We start from the raw sequence: 14,163 nt of genomic DNA, 5'->3' as shown, positions 1-14,163 counted from the left end.
GACCACCTAAACTCCGAAAATGTGAGCACTATGACTTCTCTATTGCCACTAGGACACTGTAGCCATGAAGGCTCTGCAGCCGCGAAGGCTATGTAGCTACGAAGGCTCTAATATAGCCAATAAGGCACTGCATGTAAATCGGGCTCACTAGATCTCAACTCTCATAACCTATTAGAAAACTCGAAAGAAAAACATGAATTAAATTAACCAGCACGTGAGAAAAATGCACCTGGAGAGACTGCTACAGAAACTTACACTCTCCTGTTCAATTAACCAAAGATGATACAATAAATACATTATTATTATTCCATCTAGCGGTGATTGGGCCAACAACCACAATATTTTTACCACCAACAATACTGCTAAGAAAAATCAAAATTCAACCCACTAGGCTACGGGCCCTAAATGCAGACACATCAAAGAATTTTACAAATAGTAACAAATTATTAGATTAATTTTTTTTAGTGTAGTTGTACCTAGTTCATATATATATATATATATATTAAGAATTGCATTCTTTTTTAAAAGACAAAAGAGCCCGTGATTAAGTGGTATTTTACGTTCCCCGTGATTCAGTGGTATTTAACCTAGTGATGGCAACGGGGTTCTCTAGGGGTTTCGAGGGGTTGCCTAGGGGTTTCCGGAGGTAGGACTATCCTCCACAGTTACACATATATCAGGAAGAGAGTTAAAATATAAATGCTAGACATTAAAACGAGCTTTTATGGGAAAAACATAAAAAATTAATGTTGACTACAAAAGAAATATTTGTTATATCAAAAATATAACAAATATTTCCATATCAAAAATAAGTTTTTTGAAATTATTAACCATATCTTTTTTTTTTATAATGAGTATTTATACTAAATCACTGTTGACATTGTTCCCACTAGGTATGAGGTACAAGTGGTTTTCTCATGCCTGGTTGCAAGTGGGTTTCTCCATGTAAGACCCTCAGGGCTAAAATACAAGGCATATATATTGCCTAGTTGCAAGTGGGTTTCTCCAGGTAAGACCTTGAGGGCTAAAATAGAAGGCATATATATATATATATATATATATATATGAAAAATAAAAAATAAAATGAAAATTTTAATGTTGAACATAAAAAAAATATTTCAATATTAAATATGTAATAGATATTTAAGTTTTTTGGAATTATTAATTAAATATCTCTCTTTTATAATGATTATTTTATACTATTTTTTAACCATAGTTGATATTCTTCCCACTATAGTCTAAATAGAAAACCATAAAAAATACAATATAAATTTATTGAAATTATTAATTATATATCTCTCTTTTATAATGAGCATTTATTCCAATTTTTAATCATGGTTGACATTCTTCCCCTTAAACACCCTTATCTAAATAGAAAATCATAACTAAAGAAAATATTTACAATGGTTTGGAGAACACACAAATAAACATTCAAACAATTAATAAACCACAAATAAATATTTTACATTAGTGTTACCAAATAAATATTTTAGGTTGTGATGGCAGGTGTTCCGAGGGTGTTGCAGGTAGGTTAGAGTAAAACCATCATTTAGCAGGTTACAGGAGGTAGTAGGAAAAGAGCTAAAATAAACATTTCAAGCATAATACCAGTTTCAAAACCATATACGAAAAATAAAAAATAAAATAATTTTTTTAGAATAATAAAAAATAAATTAATTTTTTTAATATTGAAAATAAAACTATTTCAATATGAAACCCATAACATATATCTCTATATCAAACAATTGCACATAAAAAATAAGTTTTTTGAAATTATTAATTATATATCTGTTTATAATGAGCATTTATACTATTTTTTTAACCGGAGTTGACATTTCTTCCTATTGAACACCCTAAATCTAATAGAAAAGCATAACTGAAAAAAATATTCATAATTGTTTAGGGAAAACACAAATAAACATTCAAAAAATAAATAAAGTAGCAAAGGCTTATTATAAACACAGAGCTGTGAGAGCTGTGAAAGTGGCCAAAACTTATCATACAAACATTTAAAAAAAACATGGCAACATTTAACAAATCAGTAACCAAAATAACCCACTAAAACATTGCAGCCCAAGCAAATGTAAACAATAATAGAGTCTGGCTTTATCTAGATCCATGACTGCAAACTCAAATCAATCTCGCTTGATGTAGATCCATGGCTGCAACCTGACATATAACTAGGTTTTCGCTGTTATCTAGCAACAGCGGAGGAACCCAAATAAATTTATTATTCCATCTAAGCAGCTACAACCACACAAATATTATTATTATCTGAGGAGCCCATAGGAAGAACCCCAACCTCATTAATAATAAAAAACAATATTATCATTATTATTCCATCTAGCGGCTACGACCTAACATCCGATGCACCAACCTCCCTTTCGGTGCAGCACCATCCGTTGATTCAGCGATGGCGCTGGCGGGTGCAGCACCATCCAATGTTTCAGTGATTCGCTGATGGCCCCACCACCAATAAATCTTGATAGAGGGCGAAATTTTAAATCTTGATTCCTTGTTGGCAGAGGAGATGCTCTATATTTAAAAATAATAAATCTTGTCGATACAAGGCCAAATTTTAAATCTTGAACATGACATGGAAGTCACTGTTCAATTAAAACAAATAAAATTAAAGCACGACTAAGGTGAGATGGTGAATGTATAATTAGAGATAGGTGCACAAGTCAGTCCAAATCTACCGCTGTTTAAGCAGAATACCAGATCATATAAACTCAAAAAAAAAAAAACTACTTTAAATCTTGAATTTTGTCATTTAAAAGAAGTGCTCCACTGCCGTTTAAGCAGAATACCAGAATCCAGATGATATAAGGTCAAAAAAATTAAAAATAGTCTTGAATTTTGGTGTATAAAAAGTAACGAGGCGGAGGAATCGCTTGGACAGTTAAAATTGGATGGAATCCAGGCAAAAAAATTTCAAAAAATCTTGTAGAGGCAGTATTTGAATCGTGTGTTTTTTATGGTGGAAGTGGATTCAGCACCATCAAAAACGTTTAAGACAGCTAAAATTTTGAAGTTTAACAGCTATAACTTAAATTTACAAAAATCCTTGCTTTTGTACCAGAGATGAAAGGAATTAAATATTGTATTACACCGATCCGAATCTACCGCACACTAAGTAGAACACCACGAAAGCACATGACATAAAAGTCAAAGATGGCGGAGTACACGAAATACCATCTTAAAACTTGAATTTTTGTTACCTCCAGAGATAACTTACACTTAATTATAATTTAACTAGCATTTGCACCTTATGTTGCAAAGGAAACGCCGTAAGGCATATAGTGGGGAAGAATAGCATAGAATGGGGAAGAATAGGGACATGTATAGAGTGGGGAAGAATAGCATAGAGTGGGGAAGAATAGGGACATGTGAATGGACATTGTTGAAAGCAAGGGTGGATGATAATGAGTTACAATTGCAATAGTTAGTTATGTGTATTCTAAAAATGGATATTTTGTAAATAATAATAGTTTGTGGAAGAATAGCAACATGTGAATGGAGATTGTTGAAAGAAAAGGTGGATGATAATGAGTTAGAGTTGAAAATATTAGTTATGTGTATTTTGAATATGGATATTTTGTAAATAATAGTAGTGTGTGGAAAAATAGCAACATGTGAATGGACATTGTTGAAAGCTAGGGTGGATGATAATGAGTTATACTTGAAATGATTAGTTATGTGTATTCGAATATGGCTATTTGGTGAATAATAGTAATGTCTTATAGAGGTTATCTATTATCTATGTTGTTGTTTTTGTTTATGTGAACATGTTTTTGTACATTATTTTAAAGTTTTTTTTTTTTTCTTGTCTTCCGAGATGTAATTTTTCCATATGCTACCTATTTATGGTGTTATTAGAAAATACTATTATATTGTAACGGAAGAGGTGAAAGGAAAAATATGACATTGTGAACAACATCATGGTCGTCGTTCCATATTTGAAAATGCATGAAAAATTGTTGGAGCCATCATGATAATAATAAAAATTCCAGCATGTTTTCGAAAAAATTTAGCTAAATTTTTTGAAAATGTGGATTATAGTTGTCACGTTTTAGAATTTTGAGTGCCTTAATTTTGCACAGAAAATTATAGAAACTACAGGATGATTTTGAAAAAATCCAACTAATTTTTTTGAAAATGTCAATTACAGCGGTCAAGCTTCAGTATTTTGGGTACCTAGGCATTCATGATGGATGTTAAATCCATTTCCGCCATACAAAAACAATTTAAACACTCCCACAGTCAAATTTCAGAATTTGCCGTCCAGACAAAATTGTGACCTGTTAAGATATGATTGGAAAAAAATGGTCTACCTTTGTGTGGGAAACATGATTGAACATCAAAGTTTCAAACGAATGCGTACACACATAGAGGATTATTATGGAAGATTCCTTCTTCAGGGAATCGTAATATAAGCCATGAGGATATTAAATGTCCTAAAAAACTAAAGCACAGAACTTGGGAGCTTCAACATGCACATAAATTATATGATGGGCTGGACAAAATTACAAGAAAAATATGTATGTATTAAGAATAATTGATGATATAGCCGTGGGTTGTTCTCAATGGTGATAGTCAGCAACATTTCATTGTATTATTCCCATACAAGGGGAGGCCACACTTGCTGCCGAGTTAGTAAAAAATTTGTTGGTATAATCACCTTACTTACAATCACAATAACCACTATTACACTAGTAGCACATCAAATCATATCTAAACACCAATACACAAGAAGTTTATTATATCAGAGTAAATGTAACCCGCATGTCTAATTCAACTCCATTACTAGTAGTTCATTCTATCAATTTGTGATGCTTATATGACATATATTGTCTAAAATGACACAAGCATAAAAGTTCAATGCAGTACTGCAAGCCTCCTGGTCTGGTTGAACTCATTCTGTCAATTTGTGATTCTTATATAACATATAGTCTTTAAGGAAGCAACAAAGAAAACTTTAGTACAGTCTCGTAAGCCTCCTGCTTTAGTTGACATTCCAAGGAAAATTGTAAAGTTATAACTAAAATTGTAGGTTGGTTTGGATGGCCTAAGACGTGACATATCAAATCAGCAAAGGTAATTACTAAAATTCAGGTTATAAAGTCCCAAAGCCATCGGCATTGCTCCACTATGGAAATTATTGATCTTAGTGGAACCGCATATTTATGATACAAAGAAAGTGCATATACAATATGATCTTTGGATGATAAGTCTTCACCTAAAGGCTAAAGTGTCGACACATCCTTAGCCTGAGATATTTGTAAATAGAATGGATACAATAAGCTTTAGAACATGACATTCACTAAACTCGTACTTTAAAACCAATTTCAAAGTATTCTTAGTTATTAACTTGCATATCTACAAGCATACAGTGCAAGAGGGTAAGTATAAACAGGGCAAGCCACAGCAGGAAAGGTCTGAAGCTGATGCAGCTTCTCCTAGTTTTAGAGCCTCTCTTCACTTTGTCCGCTGTATGATAAGTACATCTAGAAAAGCTAGAAAATTGTAAAGTTATAACTAAAATTGTAAGTTGGTTTGGATGGCTTAAGACCCGACATATCAAATCAGCAAAGGTAATTACTAAAATTCAAGTTATAAAGTCCCAAATCCGTTGGCATTGCTCCACTATGAAAATTATTGATATTAGTGAAACCACATATTTATGATACAAAGAAAGTGTAGATACAATATGATGTTTGGATGATAAGCCTTCACCTAAAGGCTAAAGTGTCGGCACATCCTTAGCCTGAGATATCTCTAAATAGAATGGACACAATAAGCTTTAGAACATGACATTCACTAAACTCGTACTTTGAAACCAATTTCAAAGTATTCTCAGTTAGTAACTTGCATATCTACAACCATACAGTGCAACAGGGTAAGTATAAACAGGGCAGGCCACAGCAGAAAAGGTCTGAAGCTGATGCAACTTCTCCTGGTTACAGAGCCTCTCTTCACTTTGTCCGTTGTATGATAAGTACATCTAGAAAAGCTAGCAAATTGATCAACTGGAAATCAAACATACTATTACATTTCCTCGAAGAGCTATTTAATCCTAATCCACATCCGAAACCATTAACAACTCACAACCAGTGCAACATAAATGTTTGCCAAATCATGGAAATACATGTAAACAAAGAAAACTACTATGGTAGGCATACTAAGCAACCTAGAGTTCTTTGATTTTTGTTCACCTTAAAATTTTTTGACAAATTTAGATTAATATATTACTGTAAGTGCTAGTATGTGGTTGGGCACATCATCATTTATAAAGAAGAAACAAATGACACAGCAAAAAGAGTCAACATCCGTCTTAGTTCCCAAGGTTGAAGTTCAACAAATTAGATGTGTAGCCAACTGATTGAAATAGGATTTAAGTTTGGAACTCATAATGTTAAGCCAAGTTCCCCAATTTGAAATGAGCAGCCACCTTCAACATGCACATAAATTCTATGGTGGGCTGGGCAAAATTATAAGAAAAATATGTATGTATTAAGAATAATTGATGATATGGCCGTGGGTTGTTCTCAATGGTGATAGTCAGCAACATTTCATTGTATTATTCCCATACAAGGGGAGGCCACACTTGCTGCCGAGTTAATAAAAAATTTGTTGGTATAATCACCTTACTTACAATGACAATAACCACTATTACACTAGTAGCACATCAAATCATATCTAAACACCAATACACAAGAAGTTTATTATATCAGAGTAAATGTAACCCGCATGTCTAATTCAACTCCATTACCAGTACTTCATTCTATCAATTTGTGATGCTTATATGACATATATTGTCTAAAATGATGCAAGCATAAAAGTTCAATGCAGTACTGCAAGCCTCCGGGTCTAGTTGAACTCATTTTGTCAATTTGTGATTCTTATATAACATATAGTCTTTAAGGAAAGCAACAAAGAAAACTTTAGTACAGTCCCGTAAGCCTCTTGCTTTAGTTGACATTCCATTCATTTACATTCCAAGGAAAATTGTAAAGTTATAACTAAAATTGTAAGTTGGTTTGGATGGCCTAAGACCCGACATATCAAATCAGAAAAGGTAATTACTAAAATTCAAGTTATAAAGTCCCAAAGCCGTTGGCATTGCTCCACTATGAAAATTATTGATCTTAGTGAAACTGCATATTTATGATACAAAGAAAGTGTCGATACAATATGATCTTTAGATGATAAGCCTTCACCTAAAGGCTAAAGTGTCAACACATCCTTAGCCTGAGATATCTCTAAATAGAATGGACACAATAAGCTTTAGAACATGACATTCACTAAACTCATACTTTGAAACCAATTTCAAAGTATTCTCAGTTATTAACTTGCATATCTACAAGCATACAGTGCAACAGGGTAAGTATAAACAGGGCAGGCCACAACAGAAAAGGTCTGAAGCTGATGCAGCTTCTCCTGGTTACAGAGCCTCTCTTCACTTTGTCCGCTGTATGATAAGTACATCTAGAAAAGCTAGCAAATTGATCAACTGGAAATCCAGCATACCATTACATTTCCTCGAAGAGCTATTTAATCCTAATCCACATCCGAAACCATTAACAACTCACAACCAGTGCAACATAAATGTCTGCCAAATCATGGAAATACATGTAAACAAAGAAAACTACTATGCTAGGCATACTAAGCAACCTGGAGTGCTTTGATTTTTGTTCACCTTAAAACTGTTTGACAAATTTAGATGAATATATTACTGTAAGTGCTAGTATGTGGTTGGGCACATCATCATTTAGAAAGAAGAAACAAATGACACAGCAAAAAGAGCCAGCATCCATCTTAGTTCCCAAGGTTGAAGTTCAACAAATTAGATGTGTAGCAAGCTCATTGAAATAGGATTTAAGTTTCGAAGTCATAATTTTAAGCCAAGTTCCCCAATTTGAAATAAGTAGCCACCTTCAACATGCACATAAATTCTATGGTGGGTTGGGCAAAATTACAAGAAAAATATGTATGTATTAAGAATAGTTGATGATATATCCGTGGGTTGTTCTCAATGGTGATAGTCAGCAACATTTCATTGTATTATTCCCATACAAGGGGAGGCTACACTTGCTGCCGAGTTCTTAAAAAATTTGCTGGTATAATCACCTTACTTACAATGAAAATAACCACTATTACACTAGTAGCACATCAAATCATATCTAAACACCATTACAGAAGAAGTTTATTATATCAGAGTAAATGTAACCCACATGTCTAATTCAACTCCATTACCAGTACTTCATTCTATCAATTTGTGATGCTTATATGACATATATTGTCTAAAATAGAGCAAGCATTAATTTTCAATGTAGTACTGCAAGCCTCCTGGTCTAGTTGAACTCATTATGTCAATTTGTGATTCTTATATAACATATAGTCTTTAAGGAAGCAACAAAGAAAACTTTAGTACAGTCCCATAAGCCTCCTGCTTCAGTTGACATTCCATTCATTTACATTCCAAGGAAAATTGTAAAGTTATAACTAAAATTGTAAGTTGGTTTGGATGGCCTAAGACCTGACATATCAAATCAACAAAGGTAATTACTAAAATTCAGGTTATAAAGTCCCAAAGCCGTTGGCATTGCTCCACTATGAAAATTATTGATCTTAGTGAAACCGCATATTTATGATACAAAGAAAGTGCAGATACAATATGATCTTTGGATGATAAGTCTTCACCTAAAGGCTAAAGTGTCGACACATCCTTAGCCTGAAATATCTCTAAATAGAATGGACACAATAAGCTTTAGAACATGACATTCACTAAACTCGTACTTTGAAACCATTAACAACTCACAACCAGTGCAACATAAATGTCTGCCAAACCATGGAAATACATGTAAATAAAGAAAACTACTATGCTAGGCATACTAAGCAACCTGGAGTGCTTTGATTTTTGTTCACCTTAAAACTGTTAGCAATTTGACGAAGTGTATTCAAAACATTAGAATGAAGATGTTTGGACAATACAAATTGTGTCTATTTCCATACAGATCAAACTCTATGAAATTGACACAAGCAGTCACAAATGCTTTGCTAAACAGAATGCAGTCTTCACCAATTAAAAACCAATGTAGCTATAGACCCCAAAATTGGCTCCCCTGAAATAGAGATGTCCACTAAAGATCATTATGAAGGGCTCTAGGCCCAGAAAAAAAAACCATCTACAACTCTAATATGATTTCACTTACTGACAATCCAAGCCTGATTTTTGTCCCCCCAACAATCCTTCCGAAATCCCCAAAAAGGAAACACACACACAGTAAATCCATCAAAATTAAGATTAAATTGATCTATTAATTTTTTTTTTACATACACTGAAATCGTATGAACCTTGTTCTTTTTGGGGAAACGTGTGGAGGAAGGGCATGAACCACAAGACCAAAATATGGCGTTTCAATTGCCATTTGGAACATAATTGATAAAGTATTTAATTGGAATTGAATGAAGAGAAAACATTACACAGAGGTCAAAGCTGAGCCCAACTATTATTCGCCCTCGTGTGTCTCGCACTGCGCTTTGCTTCTCTCCTCTGCTCTGCCCGTGCGCATGTTTTTAGTGCAGAGGAAGGAATGAAGCCGAAACACAAAGGTCAAAGATGAGCCCAACTATTATCCGCCCTTCTCACACTATGCTTTGCTTCTCTCCTCTGCTCTGCCCGTGCATATGTTTTTAGTGCAGTGGAAGGACTGAAGTCGAAGATGCCTTTTAATTCACAGGTGTTTGTTATTCTTTTGAGATCTCAAGGGCATGGAGGGATAAATACACTCTGAAGCTCCGTGCAATGCCACTGTCATCAGGTCCAGGGATCGATTCTTGCTGATCAAATAATGAGAAACCAGGCATGGATTGTCATTGCACAGGTAAGCTGATAGCCACACACTCCAATAATTCTTGAAAACCCAACAAAAACACTGCAATTTAACAATCTTAAGCATTAACCGTTCATCTGTTAGGTTTAGTACGGAACCGCGTGGCTGGGAGCTGAAAATGGACAAAGATATATTCGCGATAGGTATTCTTCATTTAAACGTATAAAATTTCTGAATTCTTAGTTTAGGCCTAACTTTCCCCATCTCTAAACATTCAATGGCTGGAGTCTTGTTTCAATATATAAAAATTTCCTCTAATCGTTGTTGGCAGTCTGAGTGGCATTTGTTTCTTTTCATATGTATTTTTATGCATTTCCAGGGTCGATGTGGTGTTCTGCTTGCGAGGAAACAGTATCGAGGCTTTGATGTGTTCCGTGGCAAAGGCATCTTGCACTGCTATTTAGGAGATTTTCTGGTCCTTGAAAATTCTGAAATATATACAGTGGAGGTTTTTAAGCCTGTCCGTGCACTGATTCTTGGCTGTGCAACTCTTACAATCTTTATTTTATCTCCGTGCATTAGAGTGCCCTTGTTGACCGCCATTGCCATGAGTGAGATCTTAGGGTGAACGACGAGGACGAAAATTCATGAACCGTTTTAGTTTCATAAACCATTTCAGTTTTGGATCAACGATCAAATTTTGTTCAATCGTCTAACACCACAAATCCATGGTGAACAATACGACACGGCAACGACTGGGGCAATTCATTTCAAAGGGAAACGCCTTACAGCGTAATAACAAAATCCATTGACGAGGTAGCATCATGGAAATTAATTTAATGAAAATATCATTAATCATATAGGAGAAAAATTATTTATAGCTATTTTAAAAAATATAAATTTAAATATAATATAATATAATTAAAAATGAAATAATTTATAATTATTTTAATTTATTTATTTATATATTTTAGTTATTTTAAGAAATATGAGAAATATTACACAGTAGTGAAAATAGTAAATAAAAAATAAATACAATGAAGGCGCTCAATGTTAATTAAAATAAGTTATTGTTGTGTGTTGAGATGTCTGAGTACACATACATTTGACGAGACAAGCATAAAGATTTTGGAATGATAAAAAAATTCAAGATGGGTATATTTTTCAAATTCCTGATTACCAGAAACTCACTCACATAAGTGTACAGTTCGTTGTATTTTGCAAATTCTTGATTACAAGAAACTCACTCACTCAATTTTTAAACTATTTTTCCAAACTCTTAATTATAAAAATGTTCCTTACATAAATCTTAACACATTTGTGTAGCTACAGTGGCCAGCCAGTTTGTGAGCAACCTTATAGAATTGAAGAGAATATACTTAAAGGCACCCAGAATGTAATGTATGTTGTGATAAACCATTCATCTGTCCTTCAGAAAATATTCACACTAATTGGAGAAATCTTTTTAGCATTGTAAAACACCCAACAAATAAATAGAAATCACAACAAAAATGGTATTATAACAGTTGAGAAAGATATTGGGTAGCTCTATAATCAATCCATGTTGATGTCCTAGCACAACCTTCATAATCTACCTTCATAATCTTTACAGATCAAGGCACCCAATTATTCCAACAATGTATAGGAGAAACAAAACAACATAACTGTAAATCGTCCTTCGGATTAAGGGCCTAGTCTAAGTTAGATATTGGGATGGGTCATTAGCAATAATAAATGTCTACCAAATCACTTATTCTTTCAATTATATGGAAGGATGATATTCAGTTTCCATGGTGGGGAATGCTACGGCATGTGGGCTTGCATGCGTATTAAGTCTTTCCATTGGAGTGATTCAGGCAACTACTAATCGGGTCCAAAACTTTCCCATACTTTCTTGTTAAGCAGTAAAATTTCTTATACTCATTCTGCTTAATGCCAGAGTAATAAGCAAGAGATGTCTCTGTGTACGATGCTGCCATGGTACCTGTTTTATATTCTGATTAATTTAAACATGCTTGTATGGATATCATCACTGATTAACCCTTTATTTTGGAATATGCATGTTACATTTCATCTCTAAAATATAAAAAGGTACATCAACAATGATTCGACATGGGGTCAAGGTGCAATTACCCAGATTTAGCCTCCATACTAAGCAAGGAGAGCTAGCAAGTCAACCTTGACTCTGATTTCAAGAGATCGATATCTTTTCTCAAGTGCCAATTCTAGTTTAAATCTGTGTAAACAGCTCTGATTGGAAATTGTAACTTCACCCAAATGGAATTGATCAGTTGTCCCTGAAGGGTCGCATAACTCAACTTTTCCATTAAAAGGATATGCCCATTAATGATATTACATACTATATTTTTCTACCTGCCTATCAGACCATCCACACGTTATATATTTCTTCCTCCCAATTGAACTATCCATTTCCCCAGAAAATCCCTACGAATAGGAGCAAAAAAATGAATTTTGTACTCACCAGAAAATCATGCTACTTCCAGAGATCAATAAAATTTCCTAAAACTGAAAGAAAATGAGCTTATGTTGTTTCCTTTTTCGTTTCTGAACAATACTGATACTGGAAAAGATGCAGTTATCTTGCCTTCCAAGAGTACATAAAAGGAAATCAGTACACCAAAACCTCTCCCATGCCTACCCATGCCAGTAAAGAAAATGTGAGCTTATGCTTTTTTTGATGCCCCATTGGGTTGTAATAGAGCTGGTTATTTGAAGTGAACTAGACTCGTGCTGAAATTTATTTGCTATTGTTGTGAAAACAGCAACCATGTTACAATGTTGTTGCAGAATTTATTATTGGGTACTTATTGCCTAGAAAACCAATTGCCCTGCAAAATAGATAGAATACAAATGAATTGTCTATGGTTCCAAAAGATCAGCCAACAAAAAAAATCATTGTCCATGAAATTGTATGCTGAGCATGCAACAACAAATCTTGAATTCATAATCTTCACATTCAAACAGAATATAAGCAAACCTGTCAGACTTCTTCAAGGTATTTAGCCATGGCAGTCTCATATTCCATCTTTAATTTATGAGCCTTCATAAAGTAAGGTTTTTTATCCTATCATCAGAAAAGATTGAAAGCATTAGAGAATCCCATCAAACCATGACAAAAATGGGAAATAAAATGAGACCTATGGTTTACCAAAAGGCACTTATCTCTCTAAACCTTAATGTTGAAAGAATACACCAACATCTACGTAGAAAAAACCTAAAACTTCAAAAATGGGAAATAAAATGAGACATATGGTTTACCAAAAGGCACTTATCTCTCTAAACCCTAATGTTGAAAGAATACACCAACATCTACCAAAGAAAACCTAAAACTTCTTTGGGGTGAAGGAATTTTTTTTAAATCAGGAAAATTGGTAAACCTGCTACTTGTCACGGAAAAAATTTGATTCAAGTCAATAGGACTACCCTTATAATCCTGAGCCTAGAGCAATTGCCCACAAACCTACCTAACCAAATAACTTAAACCTAGGTGAGACCCTATATTGTTCAGAAACAACCTTGAATTTTATTACCTAAACAAATAACTTAAACCTAGGTGAGACCCTATATTGGTCATAAACAACCTTGAATTTTATTCCGTTAAAGGTTATTATTCAAAATCCACACAATGGTAAAGACTTTATATGTGAAAGTTATCCAAGAGAGTGTAAAGCAACCAATCCTTTTCATCGGAGGCCTTAAATTTTTGACATCATTCTAATTGGTGTTGAATGTCATAAATTGGTTTTTTATAATATAAATAATTATTCACAATCTACTTAAAAGGAAACTAAACAACACTGAAACCAAAATCCAACCATTAAAAACTAAAAATGAGCCACCATTTCTTCCGAAGTGTACCCTTACCTCTTCTGTCATTGACTTCCACTTATCAGCTCCTTGTCGATTGACCTGCATGAGAGAGTTCATACTTCAGTTTCTACAGATTCATTTCATGCATGCAAAACATATCTAATGGTCGAAAAGACCAGGTTTACCATAGCTTCTCTGTATATAAAAAACATATCACGCAACAAATAAGATAACTTATAAATATGGGTTTTTAATCTAGCATACCCCTTTGGCATCAACATTATCCTCTTTGTATTTTTTCTGAACTCCTCCCTATCATGACATATTTTGCAAGCAAGCAAACATGGCTTTTATTTAAAGAGTAAAAAATAATACAACTCATTAAGAGATCTAGGTATTCATGCTTCTATGTATGCACACACACATAATGCCTTCACGCTGCATGAACATAATGCCCAAAAGAGGTATGCTAAGTTCAGAATCAAGGACCTCAACA

Source organism: Pinus tabuliformis, chromosome J (assembly GCF_031772625.1).
Source record: "Pinus tabuliformis cultivar Carrire ecotype Pingquan chromosome J, CPIR1, whole genome shotgun sequence".
NCBI lineage: Eukaryota > Viridiplantae > Streptophyta > Pinopsida > Pinales > Pinaceae > Pinus > Pinus tabuliformis.
This window is presented reverse-complemented; position numbering follows the sequence as displayed.